This window comes from Balaenoptera ricei, chromosome 5, assembly GCF_028023285.1.
Source record: "Balaenoptera ricei isolate mBalRic1 chromosome 5, mBalRic1.hap2, whole genome shotgun sequence".
Classification (NCBI taxonomy): Eukaryota; Metazoa; Chordata; class Mammalia; order Artiodactyla; family Balaenopteridae; genus Balaenoptera; species Balaenoptera ricei.
In genome coordinates this window covers 130,157,523-130,174,677 of record NC_082643.1, presented here as the reverse complement: position 1 = coordinate 130,174,677, position 17,155 = coordinate 130,157,523, and the positions used below count along the sequence as shown (strand labels likewise).

The 17,155-nt window shown below is 36.4% G+C and overlaps 1 protein-coding gene across 6 annotated transcripts in view; it reads right to left on the bottom strand.

Annotated features, from left to right (window-relative positions):
• C5H4orf33 (chromosome 5 C4orf33 homolog) overlaps positions 1-17,155 on the bottom strand; it is a 202,442-nt gene that overhangs the window by 134,697 nt on the left and 50,590 nt on the right. For 5 of the 6 annotated variants that reach the window (XR_009503489.1, XR_009503491.1, XR_009503487.1 and 2 more), the window contains exons 9-11: positions 11,579-11,750; positions 11,358-11,477; positions 8,126-8,187 (exon numbers count right to left, since the gene is read on the bottom strand). The gene's annotated coding sequence lies outside the window, so the exon portion shown is untranslated. The remainder of the gene's footprint in view (positions 1-8,125; positions 8,188-11,357; positions 11,478-11,578; positions 11,751-17,155) is intronic. The other variant, XR_009503492.1, reaches the window with a different exon arrangement.

The window sequence follows — 17,155 nt, the reverse complement described above, 5'->3', positions numbered from 1 at the left end:
ATGAGGTGATCCAACACTGGAGCCTACAGGCCCTTTGGTGGGGCTAATGGTGGACTCTGGGAGGGCTCACACCAAGTAGTGCTTCCCAGAATTTCTGCTGCCAGTGTCATTGTCCCCACGGTGAGCCACAGCCTCCTCCCACCTCTGCAGGAGACCCTCCAACACTAGCAGGTAGGTCTGGTTCAGTCTCCCCTGGGGTCACTGCTCCTTCCCCTGGGTCCCAATGCACACACTACTTTGTGTGCCCTTCAAGAGTGGAGTCTCTGTTTCCCACAGACCTGTCGAAGTCCTGCTATCAAACCCTGCTACCCTTCAAAATCTGATTCTCTGGCAATTCCTCCTCCCATTGACGGACCCCCAGGTTAGGAAGCCTGACATGGGGCTCAGAACCTTCACTCCAGTGGGTGGACTTCTGTGGTATAACTGTTCTCCAGTTTGTGAGTCACCCACCCAGCAGTTATGGGATTTGATTTTATTGTGATTGCGCCCCCACTCCTGTCTCATTGCGGCTTCTCCTTTTTCTTTGGATGTGGGGTATCTTTTCTGGTGAGTTCCAGTCTTCCTGTCAATGATTGTTCAGCAGTTAGTTGTGATTCTGGTGCTCTCGCAAGAGGAAGTGAGCGCACGTCCTTCTACTCTGCCATCTTGACTTAAACTCCTCTCAGCTCTATTTCTATTAATAGGAGAAGTTGTCAGATAAAAGAACATTAATTTCAGGACCAGTTATTTAGACTCATGTTAATAATGTTTAACACACTGTTCACAGTATACTAAAATATTCTGCTCACAAAACAGAGTTGGTAAAGTATCAGCATCAATCCAGCCTCAGTTGATTTACTGCCTTTCACACAAGAGATGTGTGTATTTCAACCAAAGTCTGAATTAAGTATATACTTGCCAAATGTCATATTTACAAGGTCAAAAACTAAACTCCCTCATCAAAAATGTTAAGGAATGAACATCTTAGAAGTATTTCTTAATAATTCAGATTCCCAATAATGATGTCTTTAAAATTAGAAATTAAAATTAACTTAGTAGTGTTCAAAGTTGTAACATAAGCAAGTTAAATTGAATAATTTTAATACTTAATTTCTTTAAATTTTATTATTTACCATACTTGTTCACTTGTAATAATGGACCAAATAATGACACTCAGTTTAGCACTATTTGACCTACATGTTTAAGTTCTTCTAGTAATGTGTACTATTTGTATTTTTTAAATATCATTTATAGTGACTGGTAAAAATAATAAAGAATATATTTTTTGAAAAAAAATTGTATATGCTTTCTACATTTTTCCATCACTTCACTGATACTCTAAGAAACATCTAAGGCATATGAATTCACACTTTTTAGAAAAAATTACAAAAGTGTATCTTAATTTTTTTCTTTTTTTAATTAAAAAAAAATTCTATTTATTTAAACTAAAAAAAAAAACAACAAAAAAAACCCAGTTCATCCATTTCTCCCTTTTCCATCTACCCCCCCCCCAACCTCTGGAGCACCAATCTGTTTTCTGTATCTATAAGCTTAGATTATCTATCTCCCTCTCCACCTTTCTATCAATATAGATAGATGGATAATTTTAGATTCCACATATAAAAGAGATCACCAGATACTTGTCTTACTCTGCCTGACTTATTTCACTTAGTATAATGTCCTTGAGGTCCATGCTTCTTGTCACAAGTGGCAAGATTTCATTCTTTTTCATGGCTAAATAATATTCCATTGTACATATATATCACATCTTCTTTCATCCATCAATGGACACTTAGATTGTTTCCATGTCTTGGCTCTATAAATAATACTACAATGAACATGGGGATATACGCATATATGCATGTGCATATATTTTTTTCAAATTAGTGTTTTCATTATCTTCAAATAAATACCCAGAAGTGGAATTGCTGGGTCATATAGTAGTTCTATTTTTAATTTTTGAGGAACCTCCATACTGTTTTCCATAGTAGCAGTACCAATTTACATTCCCACCAACAGTATGCAAGGCTTCCCTTTTCTCCACATCTTTGTCAACACTCATTATTTCTAGTCTTTTTGATAACAGCCATTCTAATAGGTATGGGGTAATACCTCATTGTGTTCCCAGCATGCTTTAGATATGTAAACTAATCAATCCAGAGCCATGCCTCCTTTATCTGGTCATACCACCCAGGAGGCAGTACTCCTCTGCCTTAATCATCCCAGGGCCAGGTAGCAGGTAACTAAGGACCACCTTAGAGCTTACAGCCTGCCAAAATTTTTCAAACAAGCCAAACCTGACCTATTTACAATGCCCTGCCTTGCCTTTCTCTCAGAAAATCCAAGCCTACACGCCCCCCTCACCTCTGCCCCTTCTGGCTCCTGACCCATGCTAGTGCTTTCTCATGTTGCTCTTCATGTTATGCCATGCCTTCTGTTTCCAGGACCTATAAGTATAATAAACTTTGTTTTTCTGAGCTTCCCCTTGGTGTCTTCTTGTGGCTGTACCTGAATGACCATCACAGAACACAGAACATGATGTTTATGTTTCACTTGTTTTCCTGTTTTATACATGCAGTATTATTGCTATAATTGTCCATCAGTATCTAGTCTCTCTTGCTACCTTTTAATAATAGGTAGTATTGGGTTTAGCTGGCCTGTGACTGCCTGGCTAGAGGTGACATTTCCTAGCCTCCCTTGCAGCTGGATGTGGCCCTGTGATTAGGTTTTTGCCCAACTTATCACATAGATGAGAAATAAACTTGTTTTTGTTCATCTAAAAGGCAAAACTGGGAACAGCATCTAGGAAGTATATAGAAGTGAGTTTCAATTAAATATGGAAAATTACTTTCTAACAATGATATTCTTTAGAGGTTACTGCCCTTCCAACACTATATCTTCTTTTCCATCAAAGGTTGGATAACAACCTTTGCTCCAACAACAAGACGGAAGGAGCAATTTCTAAACTGAATAAAACTTTGGAATATATGGACCTTTATGGTTCTTCCAGCCCTAGTATTCTACAATTCTAAGCCAGATAGGAAAAGAAAAGTTGGGACAAGGGAGAGAAAGTAGGAGGCAGGAAAAAAGAGCCAGACAGAATGAGGCAAAGGAAAGGAAGGGGTAAGGAAAAGGCAACTTTTAGAACCAAGGAATAGATTACTGGGAAATGCATTGAGTACCTAGAAAAAATTTTCTTTAATTATCATTTTTATACAATACCAAATTTCACATATCCTTGCCCTTTTTAAAAAACAAAGAAATAACCACAAAATCTTTCAAACAAATATATTTGAAAATCTAGAGGGCAAGCTCTAGATTCAGAGTATAGAAAAAAATTATGTCCCATGGTTGTGAGATTAATTTATTGGAATTGAAGATTCCTCTTATTCATCATTTATAGTAGTTTTAGATGATTTTATTGATTCATGTTATAATCATGGAGTAATTTACTATCTTAATTTATAACATGACATCTGTTGACATTCGCCATACTTATATTTATATCTGTACTTTACAGATTCTGTCACTTCACAGACATCTTAGTTAACAGTTCCCTCCAAGTTATTAATAAGTTTAATTAAAGCAAATAAGGTAAAGGACTTTGTCACGCTCATCCTTCTACTGTCTCTAGTGCCTAACACAATGCCATTATTATAAGTATGGCTCAGAAATACTTCTATGCAATGATCGTTTATTAGCCCCACTGTGTTGCTGCCAATGCCCTGGGCACTGGAAGCAATGCAGCATGGTGGTTAAGATTGCAGGCTTCCAGGTCAGATGAGTCTGTGTTTGAATCCCTGCTCTGATACTTAGTGTACCTCAGTTTTTTATACCTCACCTGTAAAATGAACAAAATAATAATACTTCCTTCCCAGGTGAAGACAATAAAGTAATATGTACAATATGCTTAGCATAGCCTGGCATACCGTTAAGTCCTCAATAAATGTTATTTATAAGTCAAATCACATAGTATCTATAAAATGATGTCAATAATATAACCATTCATATTATAACCTATGTACTATAATTCACTGAATAAATATTCCATGAGGAAAGGACTTTTTGCCAATTTTTTTTTCATTACTGTATCTCCAGTGCCTAAAACAATGCCTGGAACATAGCAAGTACTAAAAAAAGTATTTTAAATAAATAAATCAGTAATCACGACATATTTTTCCATTAAAGTAATTTAATTTTCTTTATTACAGGCATTCATTTCAAGAATTATAAACCACATGGACGAATGCTCTATTAAGATTAAGCGAAGCAGGACTTCTAACATATCAAGATAATCTAGTTCCTTCCAAGATCCTGCCTTAGAAAGACAATATAGGCAATAACTACTTACAGTAAAATGCCTACCTTTATATAATATAAATAATAAAATCTTCAAAGTGGCAATAAATGTGGTTGAGTTAATGAAGCATACCATTAAGACATTCAGAGAAGCCTTAACACATAAGAACTTGAAAACCCAAAATGATAAATTCTTGATATTCTTATTACTCTCAGGACTACACAAGACAAATTCTTTTAACAGAAGAAATTAAAATGCTAATGATTTCAATCTTATCTCCCAACAACATACTTTAGTAGTTCCTGATATATGGCAAAATAGCTTATGCACATTTGTTTTTCCATTCAGTCCTCCAGAAAATTTGCCAAAAGGTAGGGTTCCAGGTGGAACAAAAGAAAGAAAATGTGAAGAATTTGAATAACCCATAGGATTTATATTTAAGAACTATATAATGACTGTGCTGGAGATGTGAAAATAAAATGAACACCAAACACTTCTCTCTGCCAGATAGATTTTCCTTCTCCCTTTTTCTCAGAACCCTCATTGACTTTAAAGAACTGCTCCTCACCCTTCAAACTATGTGGTTCTGGCAGGGCTGGCAATGACAGTGTCACAGCCTCCTTACATACTGAAGCAGGAAGAAGAAATCTGCTTCCTTTAAGGTGGCTAAGTTAGGACTGCTGTAAATTTCCAATTGCCTGAGTCACCTCCCTCAGCACCACCTCATAAAGGAAGCCCCTCTCTATAGGAGGAAAGAACAACACAGATACACATAGATGTGGAAAGGATTTAGAGGTGAATGGCGGGGAGGGGTAGGACATGGAGGTGTAAGAAGAGAAAAGAGCAAGAGAGAAATAGTTGTTGAAATCACCTCTAATCTTTGGATTGAGGCAAACTGAAGTAGGGTAGCTAGTTCACCTCTGATCTTCTGAAGTATCTGAGCCAACAATTCTTTCTGCTCAAATTTCCTTGAGTTGTATTTCTTTCACTTATAAATAAAAGAATTCTGATAAATACAGGAGACTTTCAATTTACTTAGTCACAGAATATCTAGAGGCACAGTATAAATTTATAAATCAAATATTTAAAGTCTTATAAATACTCAAGATTTTTGACTTGTTTTCAACTTTTGTTTTCTATTTTTAATGTTTTATGCATTTATATGATTAAAACTACAAAATATTTGGGTTTTACTCATTGAAACTGCTCTCCTCGAGATGTGAATGTCCACACAATTAATAAGAGTGAAGAAAATAACTGATTCATTTTGAAGAAATTATCTTAGCAACTCAAGTTAATATAGTTATTATCAACAGAAGCAGCACAGGGATTAAAGAGCATGGACTTTAAAAACCAGACTTCTTGAATTCAAATTTAGACTCTTACTTACTAGCTGTGAAACCTTGGTTAAGTTATTCAACAGATATGTTTCCTCACCTGTAAAATGTATTATGGTATGGCTAAAGGATTTAACATGTGAAAAGTGCTTAGAAGAGCATTTGACACAGTGTAAGCATTGTGTAAACTAATGTAAGCATTGTTGGTCATTATTGCTGCTGCTGTTGTTATCTAAAACAACTGATGCTCAATTAGCAGATCTCAGGTTTCACCTGACTTGGCAAAAACAATGCAGTGCTTTAAAACGCCTCATTGACTGGCTTATTTTATCATCTCACACTTTGCTTCAAAGAAAAAAAATGAGGATCAGAACTGCCCCATAGATGCACAAAAGTTCAGGTGTACACATCCAAATTGATGAAGCATTTTAGCAATGGTAGTAACGCCAAAGCCAAGAATAGCATGGTGGTTCCCTCTGCCACTTACTCTTTTTCCTCTAAGGAAAAGGAATGCAATGGAAAGCAAATTATCTGACTGGGAGCTTGGGACCTGAGACAGAAAGAATCTAATGCTGATTGCTTCTGCGTGTTTTCTATGACAATATGATAATATGTTCAAAAACAATGTTTGCCCTGTGATTCTAGAGATCTCATGCTCAAATATGCAGAGGACCAGGCATGCAGTGTAACTATGAGAAGCACTCTGAGTGTAAGTAGTTAAATTCAAAATTGTAAAAACACACTGTAAGTAAAGAAACGGAAAAACAAAACCAAAACAAACAAACAAACAAAAAAGACCAACCTGCTGGTCATATTCAGCTATTTAGATGCCTGGTTATACACTCAAAGGTGAATAGTGACTTCATCTGGGTAGTAATATTACAGTTGATTTTTATTTGTGTATGTGCCTTTTATTATTTCCTAAGTGTTTCACAATGTATATGATTTCCTTTTATCATCAAATGAGAAAAGTATACAAAATATGTGATTTTTTAAAAAAGAGTATAGGTTCAGTGACTCAGCTACACCTAACTGAATTTGCTAATTTGTTACATCTAAGAAAATCATAAAACAAGCTTTGTGATAAGAGGACAGAAATGAATAAGCACTTTAAGGAACAACTTTTACCAAAAGAAAGAGAAAGAAATCTGTGGGTGAGGTTAATTTGAGGAGGTGAAGTACGTACTTAGACGACTGGCTGTCACAGAGGAAAGTCCAATATAGCATTTTCACCAGGCAAAATGTGAAGGGATTCAAATAGACTGAATGTGGTAAGTGCTTTTTAAGTGTGGTAAAATTGTATTTAACAATCCAAAATGACTATCTAAAGAATTCTTTCTTTCTTTAAAGCTATAGCCATGCAGTTTGTCTCTAAACCATAATCCTTGACTGAGCATCTTTACAGATATCAATATTGTTTGCCCAGCACAGTAAGGGCCAGAAGAATCCATACACCCTTGTCTGGACTTTGTGTAGAAATGGGTGATGCCCTGGATGGAGTTAAATAGATGGCTTTAAATTTTAAAAGTTTAAAGTTTAAAACAAATGGTTTGGAACTCAGAACTCATCACATTAGGAAATTACCTTCTAAACTTTGTTTGCTTGTTAACTCAAAGACAAAGTCTATAAAATGTAAGGGGTGTGTGTGTGTGTGTGTGTGTGTGTGTGTGTGTGTGTGTGTGTGTATGTCTGTATAGAACTTATTTAGTGGAGTTGAACTAGAATCATAAGTATCCTAAAAAAACACTGGGTATCATAACTACACTAGAAGCTCTCTATAATTTTGAGACCTGTGAGACTAGTTTCATGAAAAAACACCAATCATGATGAATTTAAATCAGGAAGTGGGTCAGCCTTAAGGAAATATCATATTCTCAATCACCTGTGTGATTCTGTATTTCAGTGGAAATGCACAGTCTACCTACTTTAATGCTTCTAACTTCGTATGAGGTCTACAATAATAAATATGGGTGGGACACATGCATATTTTTCAAACAAAATAGAATGAGAGTTTAATGATTTTTTTAACATATTTATTAGAGTATAATTGCTTTATGAGTTTAATGATTTTTAAAACTATTTGGAAAGTTAGCCTAAAGCAGTGAGAGCTTGTGTATATTAAAAGAGAACTTACGGGGCTTCCCTGGTGGCGCAGTGGTTAAGAATTCTGCCTGCCAATGCAGGGGACACAGGTTCGAGCCCTGGTCCGGGGAGATCCCACATGCCGTGGAGCAACTAAGCCCGTGCGCCACAACTACTGAGCCTGTGCTCTAGAGCCTGCGAGCCACAACTACTGAGCCCACGTGCCACAACTACTGAAGACCGCATGCCTAGAGCCTGTGCTCCACAACAAGAGAAGCCACTGCAATGAGAAGCCCACACACCTCAACGAAGAGTAGCCCCTACTCACCACAATGAGAGAAAGCCTGTGCACAGCAATGGAGACTCAACACAGCCAAAAATAAATAAATAAAATAAATTTATTAAAAAAAAAAAAGAGAGAACTTACGGGCCGAGTTCCACCTCCAGGTGCTGTTTAGTCTTGCTGTTCGAACAAAAACGATTCAACAACTGCAAATAAAAAACAATCATCATATTGAGAAATTTAATCCACAAAGAGTCAAGAAAGGGAACATTTGTAAAGAGTCACATTCTGAAGAATGGAAATCTAGTACCTTATAAAATTAAAGTTTTATATTCAACATTACTGCAAACTATTTCAGAAAACTCGATGTAGCATTCTCGGGACCTTGTGAATATTAAAAGTTAATTTATATGCTGTCCATACAAAGTAATGTTTCAATTGTTTCCTGAAGTGATTTCATTGAAACATTAATTCCGCAGAATTTCTACAGATAGTAGGTATTAAATGTGGGAGGCAGCTTAGAATAGTAGTTGACTTCAAATTGTGCCTAAGCCATTTATGTAACCTTGGACAAATTTCTCAAATGCTTTACGCTTCAGTTTCCTAATCTGTCAAATGCAGGTAAAAATGGTATCTACGTCATAGGACTAATATATGAAGTTTTTAGAATAGTGTCTGGCACATAGTAAGTACTCAATAAATTCTAGTTGCCATTGTTGTTATTAGTATTACTGAAAAGTGGAAAATATGTTTATGTATGTTGGGTTAATAATATGAAACAGATTTCTTTTCTGAAGGATTTGGGAATTACTAATATGCTAATATTCATAGTGACTCTCCAAGGGACAAATAGAGTTTGCAGTGTTTTCCAAACATTTTTCACTGGAACCTTTTTCTTTCCCCTCAGCCTGTTTTTGAAAATTAATGTCAATGAACAGACTTGAGGGATTAAATAAATAAAAAGAGAATTTCAAAAAGAATTTTTTAAAAAGATAATACAAACAAATTCATCTACTGTAATCAATCTAGTAAGGAATTTTAAAAACTCCAGTTCTAAAATCAGACAACCTGGCCTTTTGAGTACCAGCTCCATTACTTATGCACTGAGTGATCACAGGCAAGATAATGACCTTCTCTGAGCCTCTGCTTCCTCATTTGTAAAATGGTGATGGTAACAATACCTATCTCACAGGATTTCAGTGAGGATTAAATGGAACAGTACTTATAAAGTGTTCGCCAGAAATGTGGTCAAGTGGGGGACAGAGATTCTGCTCAGGGCATCCTGTGCACTGGCATGTCTCCATTCTTCTACGTCCACATCCGACATGACCTTCTGATGCCACATGAGACTTGAGAATTCAGAATGTCTCCAAATATTTCTGATTAAGGACACATTATTGCTAGTATAAGATTTTCTTAAGTGATAACATAAATCCCAACCATAAAAGGCCATGGCATAATAAATCATTCACCTTCTCAGAGCCTTCATGACTGAGCCCTGCTGGGACTGTGCCATTACCAAGACTTTGGGGGCCAAAGGAAGCTGCTCAGAGAGATCCTGTATCTTCTCCTGCTCTGTGTGTGCTTGCTTCTGCCAGATTTCTGTATTCTTTGTCATTACAAATTGGGCAATTAATATAATTTATTATATTGGGGTATGAGTGGCACAGAGGAGGGGTGTTCTTTCTATCTGTAGCTAAACAGAAATATTACAGCAAAAACAGTGCCTCAACATAAGCACAAAATGAATATTAATTGTTAGCTATCATTCCCATTCAGAGTTGGACCCAAGGTTTATGGGTCCAGAAGCTTAACAATGTGGGAGGACCCTGTCTGAAAAAAATTCAAAATTATTAAAACAAAAGTAGACACGGGACATTAGAAGGGAACCATGCAAGTAAGGGGCCCTGAAGCATAAGTTTCATTAGCTTTATGGTAAATCCACTCAGGGAACAGAAAAGACATGTTCTTGCCTTTTAGTTTTAAAGATAATGAGGAAAACAGACATTACCTAAGAATTGAAAAGCAGTCAAAAATAATAGAGAAAATTCAATTTGGGGTTATGCAAATGTCATGAAGCAGTATATAATAAATTTTTTGATGAATGGCACAGCATAGATATATTATAGGAGCTCAAAAGATAGAGTAATCACCAAGAACTGGATTATCTTAGAAGTCTTCATAGAGGAGGTGACATTTTAGTCAGGTTGAAAAGGGAGGATTTGGGTAGGCTGAAAGAAAGGGAAATTCTATGTGTTCAAAGGTTCAAATCATTTAAGTTAGAACGAGCAGACATGCTTGGTTGAGGCAGAGGTTTCTGGAAGAACAGTAACTGAACACAGTTTGAAGAGCAGCCAATCAAAGGCCTTGAACAGCAGTCTAACAATTTTGGGCTTAACCTTGCAAGCAAAACGGAGCTATTAATCTTCTTGAAAAAATGTAGTGACATAATCAAAGTGGTGTTTTAGGACCACCAGCCAGGTCATTGTGTGTGGGATAAGCAGGATCAGGGAGACGCTGGGAGCAGAAACCCATCGCAAACCATACTGTAACAGTCTAGACAGTCCTCAAGAAGTCATGCTGAGGATGGAAATGAAGGGACATATTCAAGGGATACCCCCAAAGAACAATCAGCAGGATTTGATAACTGTTTGTGGAGGCAAAAAAATGAAGAGGTCAATGATGCATCAGGATCTCAAAGCTGGTAACTTGGAGAATAACAGAAACTGGTAAGTCAGAAATAAAAGTGATTGTGTATAAAGACAAGTTCAGATTCAGGTATGAGAAGTTTGGGATAAAGAAAGGGTATGTTCAGGTTTTCATGTCCACAACAAAGTGGTAAATATGGTTTCAAGAGAGATTCTGGAGAAAGAATTTCTACTCATTAAATTCTAGTAGTTGAAGAAATGAATTTTTTAAACAGGACAATAGCATATCTTGGAAGGTTCTGGATTTGGAGTCAAGAGGCCTCAGATGTAGACACAGGTATGTTTAAGGTAGCCAGACTTCTAGACTCCTCACAGGCAGAGTTCCAATACACTATGATTCCATGAAAAGGTTACCTTATTTTCCCTAACTTATTCAATGAAATCTATAAATTACTAAAACATAAAATATCTGGATGAAAAATCTTTCTCAAAATATATAGCTACATTTTGAGAAATAAGAATCACAAGACTACCAAAAAATATTTTAAAGGTACAGTTTTATAGTTCCTAGAACTTAGAGAACACTGTCAATTTAAATTTAAGGATGCGTGCTTTACAAATGCCATCAAATACTTGAAACAAATCAATTATCTATATTTATTACTTGAACTAACATTTTCACATGAATTGTTCATACTGTTTCATAGATAATTTTCTTAAATACCTACCAGATATAGACTGTTCATTCCAAAAATCTCAGTTCCAGGTCACACAGTTTTTGACCTCATCTTTCCATGTCACTGCACTTTCAGATACGTGGGATGAGTAGCATGAGGTATCTGGAAACTCTGAGAGGATTAACAGATATTGTAAGAGAGCACTGCCATATATCACAACACGTGCTCTCTAGTTCTCTCAGCTGCGGCACTCAGAACAGAAAATTTCTCACCTTCATACTCCATCAAAAGGCAGTCCTGCTTCGCCTGGTAGTGCTGGGGATCATCAAAGAAAGGATCATTCACTTTCATCAGTAAGCCCTGGACCCCAGAATCAAACTTGAGAGTCACAGGGCTGTGCAGCACTGGTAAACTGTGCCATGTTGTGGTAATTCTATATTCCAACTGTCAAAATAAGACAGAAAAGCAAATCCCATGGTATACGTAAAGCAATGTCTTTCTTGCTTCCTTGGTCTTGATCAAATTAAACTGAAATAACATTTTTTACTAATATCCTCGAGGCAATCAATACCCCATTACATTTTAAGGAATTATATTAATTGTAGTAAGACATTTTTGTGCTGTATTCACGCACAGCAAAATTTGTACAAAAAATATTTTGAGGAATGGCTTTTTGTGACTTAATACACAGGTACTTTTATTTATGTAGTATTTACAATGTTTAATGATGTGAATTTGCTTTTATTCATTTGTTGGGGAAGCAGAAAACTTTCCTTTACTCTTCTAGGTTCTTCCAGCTGGTCTAAGAATTAAATTGACGTGAGACAGATTAAAAGGAGAAAATGAAACTTAATTTTGTACATATGGGAACCCCACATACATGAGAGGTTCAAAGACCAAAAGGTAAAATGATGTATAGATGCCATCCTGAGCTAAGGAATGGGATAGGGGCCCGGGGCTTCCAAGGATAGAAGGGTTATTCACAGGACAGTAAGAAGAAAAGCAGAAGTTTGATAATTAGATGTTTGCCCTGCCATATAGATGGGGCCACTTAGATAAAATTTATCTCTGGTAATAAATCTTTTCTGGGAAAAATTCCTAATTCAAATTCTTCTGCCTTTCTCTAGTTAAGAGAAAGGCAGTAGTTTCTCTTGAACCTGCAGGGACTCAATTGCTCCCAGCTCAAAACAATCTTCATACAAAAGTGACACATTCTGAGGAGGCTCATTCTGAACCCCTACACATTCCATAAATAATTTCTGAGATCGTATTATGTGTGCAGCTTCTCACTAGGTTCTGCAGAGAAAATTCAAAGTAGAAGATGTAACCCCTGCCCTAAAAGAACATATAATCTTTATAATCAGAAAGAAAGACAAAATGCACATCTAAAAACCAATGAACAGTTCAACGAAGCATAGATTTAGAACCTAGCTGGATAACACAGAAAAGTAATAGAAACACGGAGATAAATATAGGTTGGAGTAGTCAGAAAATGCCTCCTGGGACTTGAGCTGCACATGAAAGGAAAATACATATGTTGAATATAACTATCTCGGATAGTTTATTCTGGGTATTTATTTTACCTACTTCAAGTTTTTTGAGAACAGGAAATAATGATGTCAATTAGACAGCATTTATTATTCACAGCCCATGCTAGCTTCTGACTTCTATGTATCCCCCCAAAATGTAATATTAGAATGTTGTTCTTACCTGGGTATATATTAAATGCTTATTAAGTGTTAATCAATTAATAAAACAAACATTTCTTGTGTAACCACCATCTGCCTTTTCTGTGCTAGATGTTAGAACTCCAAAAACAAGACACTTCCCTTGCCCTTAGGTAACTCACAATCTGGTGGAAAAGAGAACTGTGAACAACACGTGAGAAAACTGTGAAAGTGCTGTAACAGAAGTATGGGAGCCCTGACCAGGAAGCCTCTAGTTCTGACTGTGGGGATTGGAAGAGTAGACAGTGTCAGCAAAGACTTCACAGAAGTTACAACTGAAAGATGTGCTGGAAAAGAACAGGAAAGGACACAAGTGTGATTATGAATGGAGAAAACTGCTTGTTAAAAAGAGCATAAAGAGCATGGTGGGTGATGGGGGGATATACAAGAGAAATGATGCTGGAAGAGGGTGAAGATCCTGGGGGCTAACATTAGAGTTTATGCTGAAGCTACGGGAAAACAATGTCCAGTTCTAAGCAGAGAATTTACTGACAAGGTTTTTGTTTTAAAAGAATTACTCTGAAGGATGTCTAGAAGAACAAAAATACTCTAAGAAATTTGGAGTCTTATTCAAAATTTAATTTTCTATTCCAATTTCCCCTAACTAAACTGGTTAAGTCTTTGTTTTCAAAGTTATAGTCTTTATTTCAAATGATTCTGTGAAACGTCTGTGAGAGAAAAGGATCTTAAAGAATAGAATTGAACTCAATTCAGTAACAATGGGACTCTTTATTCCCACTCTACAACATAATACTTCTTGAACCGCTGAGTGTTAGGTACACTTATGCATTCTCAATTACTCATTTCTCATTATGTAAAGAAAATTAACCAAAGTGATTCTGATGGAAGGAAAGACAGCAAAATTTTGAGCCAGTAATAAATTAGTGTAAGCATTGAAGGCTATAGGTTTAAACAGCCATTTAGAAAACTATCTCATCATAAGAGCAAAAGAAATTTATCCATATATTCAGTGGTATGATTGTTCTTTTGCTCCTAAATATTCTCAAATTATGTCTAGCTCTGAGCTACTTTTGCTTAGAAAAAGAGTTAAGAACAATTTTTAAAAAGTATTATGTTGAAGGTTTTTTTCCTTTTCTTATACATAGATTATGTTCTTTCTAATATCCCAAAATGGGATATAAGAAATACAGAAGATATAACAATTGTAAATATTTATGCACCCAACATAGGAGAACCTCAATATATAAGGCAAATACTAACAGCCGTAAAAGGGGGAATCGACAGTAACACAGAGTAGGGGACTTTAACAGCTAACTTTCAACAATGGACAGATCATCCAAAATGAAAATAAAAATGGAAACATACGCTTTAAATGATACATTAAACAAGATGGACTTAATTGATATTTATAGGACATTCCATCCAAAAACAACAGAACACACTTTCTTCTCAAGTGCTCATGGAACACTCTCCAGAATAGATCATAACTTGGGTCACAAATCAAGCCTTGGTAAATTTAAGGAAATTGAAATCGCATCAAGTATCTTTTCTGACCACAACGCTATGAGACTGAATATCAATTACAGGAAAAAATCTGTAACAAATACAAATACAGGGAGGCTAAAAACTACACTACTTAATAACCAAGAGATCACTGAAGAAATCAAACAGGAAATCAAAAAATACCTAGAAACAAATGACAATGAAAACATGATGACCCAAAACCTATGGATGCAGCAAAAGCATACCTAAGAGTGAAGTTTATAGCAATACAATCCTACTTCAAGAAACAAGAAACATCTCAAATAAACAACCTAACCTTACACCTAAAGCAATTAGAGAAAGAAGAACAAAAAACCCCCAAAGTTAGCAGAAGGAAAGAAATCATAAAGATCAGATCAGAAATAAATGAAAAAGAAATGAAGGAAACAATAGCAAAGATGAATAAAACTAAAAGCTGGTTCTTTGAGAAGATAAACAAAATTGATAAACCATTAGCCAGACTCATCAAGAAAAAAAGGGAGAAGACTCAAATCAATAGAATGAGAAATGAAAACGGAGAAGTAACAACTGACACTGCATAAATAAAAAAGATCATGAGGGGCTTCCCTGGTGGCGCAGTGGTTGAGAGTCTGCCTGCCAGTGCAGGGGACACGGGTTCGAGCCCTGGTCTGGGAGGATCCCACATGCCGCGGAGCGGCTGGGCCCGTGAGCCACAACTGCTGAGCCTGCGCGTCTGGAGCCTGTGCTCTGCAACGGGAGGGGCCGCAACAGTGAGAGGCCTGCGCACCGTGATGAAGAGTGGCCCCCACTTGCCGCAACTGGAGAGGGCCCTTGCACAGAAACGAAGACCCAACACAGCCAAAAATAAATAAATAAATAAATAAATTTATATATATATTAAAAAATGATCATGAAAGATGACTACAAGCACCTATAAGCCAATAAAATGGGCAACCTGGAAGAAATGGATAAATCCTTAGAAAAGCACAACCTTCCGAGACTGAACCAGGAAGAAATAGAAAATATAAACAGACCAAACACAAGCACTGAAATTGAGACTGTGATTAAAAATCTTCCAACAAACAAAAGCCCAGGACCAGATGGCTTCACAGGCGAATTCTATCAAACATTTAGAGAAGAGCTAACACCTATCCTTCTCAAACTCTTCCAAAACATAGCAGATGGAGGAACACTCCCAAACTCATTCTATGAGGCCACCATCTCCCTGAAACCAAAACCAGACAAAGATGTCACAAAGAAAGAAAACTACAGGCCAATATCCCTGATGAACACAAATGCAAAAATCCTCAACAAAACACTAGCAAACAGAATCCAACAGCACATTAAAAGGATCATACACTATGATCAAGTGGGGTTTATCTCAGGAATGCAAGGATTCTTCAATATATGCAAATCAATCAATGTGATACACCATATTAACAAATTGAAGGAGAAAAACCATATGATCATCTCAATAGATGCAGAAAAAGCTTTTGGAAAAATTCAACACTGATTTATGATAAAAACCCTGCAGAAAGTAGGCATAGAGGGAACTTACCTCAACATAATAAAGGCCATATATGACAAACCCACAGCCAACATCGTGCTCAATGGAGAAAAACTGAAACCATTTCCTCTAAGATCAGGAGCAAGACAAGATTGTCCACTCTCATCACTATTATTCAACATAGTTCTGGAAGTTTTAGCCACAGCAATCAGAGAAGAAAAAGAAATAAAAGGAATCCTAATTGGAAAAGAAGAAGTAAAGCTGCCACTGTTTGCAGATGACATGATACTATACATAGAGAATCCTAAAGATGCTACCAGAAAACTACTGGAGCTAATCAATGAATTTGGTAAAGTAGCAGGATACAAAATTAATGCACAGAAATCTCTTGCATTTCTATACACTAAGGATGAAAAATCTGAAAGAGAAATTAAGGAAACACTCCCATTTACCACTGCAACAAAAAGAATAAAATACTTAGGAATATACTTACCTAAGGAGACAAAAGAGCTGTATGCAGAAAACTATAAGACACTGATGAAAGAAATAAAAGATGATACAAACAGATGGAGAGATATACCATGTTCTTGGATTGGAAGAATCAATATTGTGAAAATGACTATACTACCCAAAGCAATCTACAGATTCAGTGCAATCCCTATCAAAATACCAATGGCATTTTTCATAGAACTACAACAAAAAGTTTCACAATTTGTGTGGAAACACAGAAGACCCCGAATAACCAAAGCAATCTTGAGAAAGAAAAACAGAGCTGGAGGACTTAGGCTCCCTGACTTCAGACTATACTACAAAGCTACAGTAATCAAGACAGTATGGTACTGGCACAAAAGCAGAAATATAGATCAATGTTATAGGATAGAAAGCCCAGAGATAAACCCACGCACATATGGTTACCTAATTTACGACAAAGGAGGCAAGAACATACTATGGAGAAAAGACAGCCTCTTCAATAAGTGGTGCTGGGAAAACTCGACAGCTACTTGTAAAAGAATGAAATTAGAACACTCCCTAACACCACACACAAATAAACTCAAAGTGGATTAAAGACCTAAATATAAGGACAGACACTATAAAACTCTTAGAGGAAAATATAGGCAGAACACTCTATGACAAATCACAGCAAGATTCTT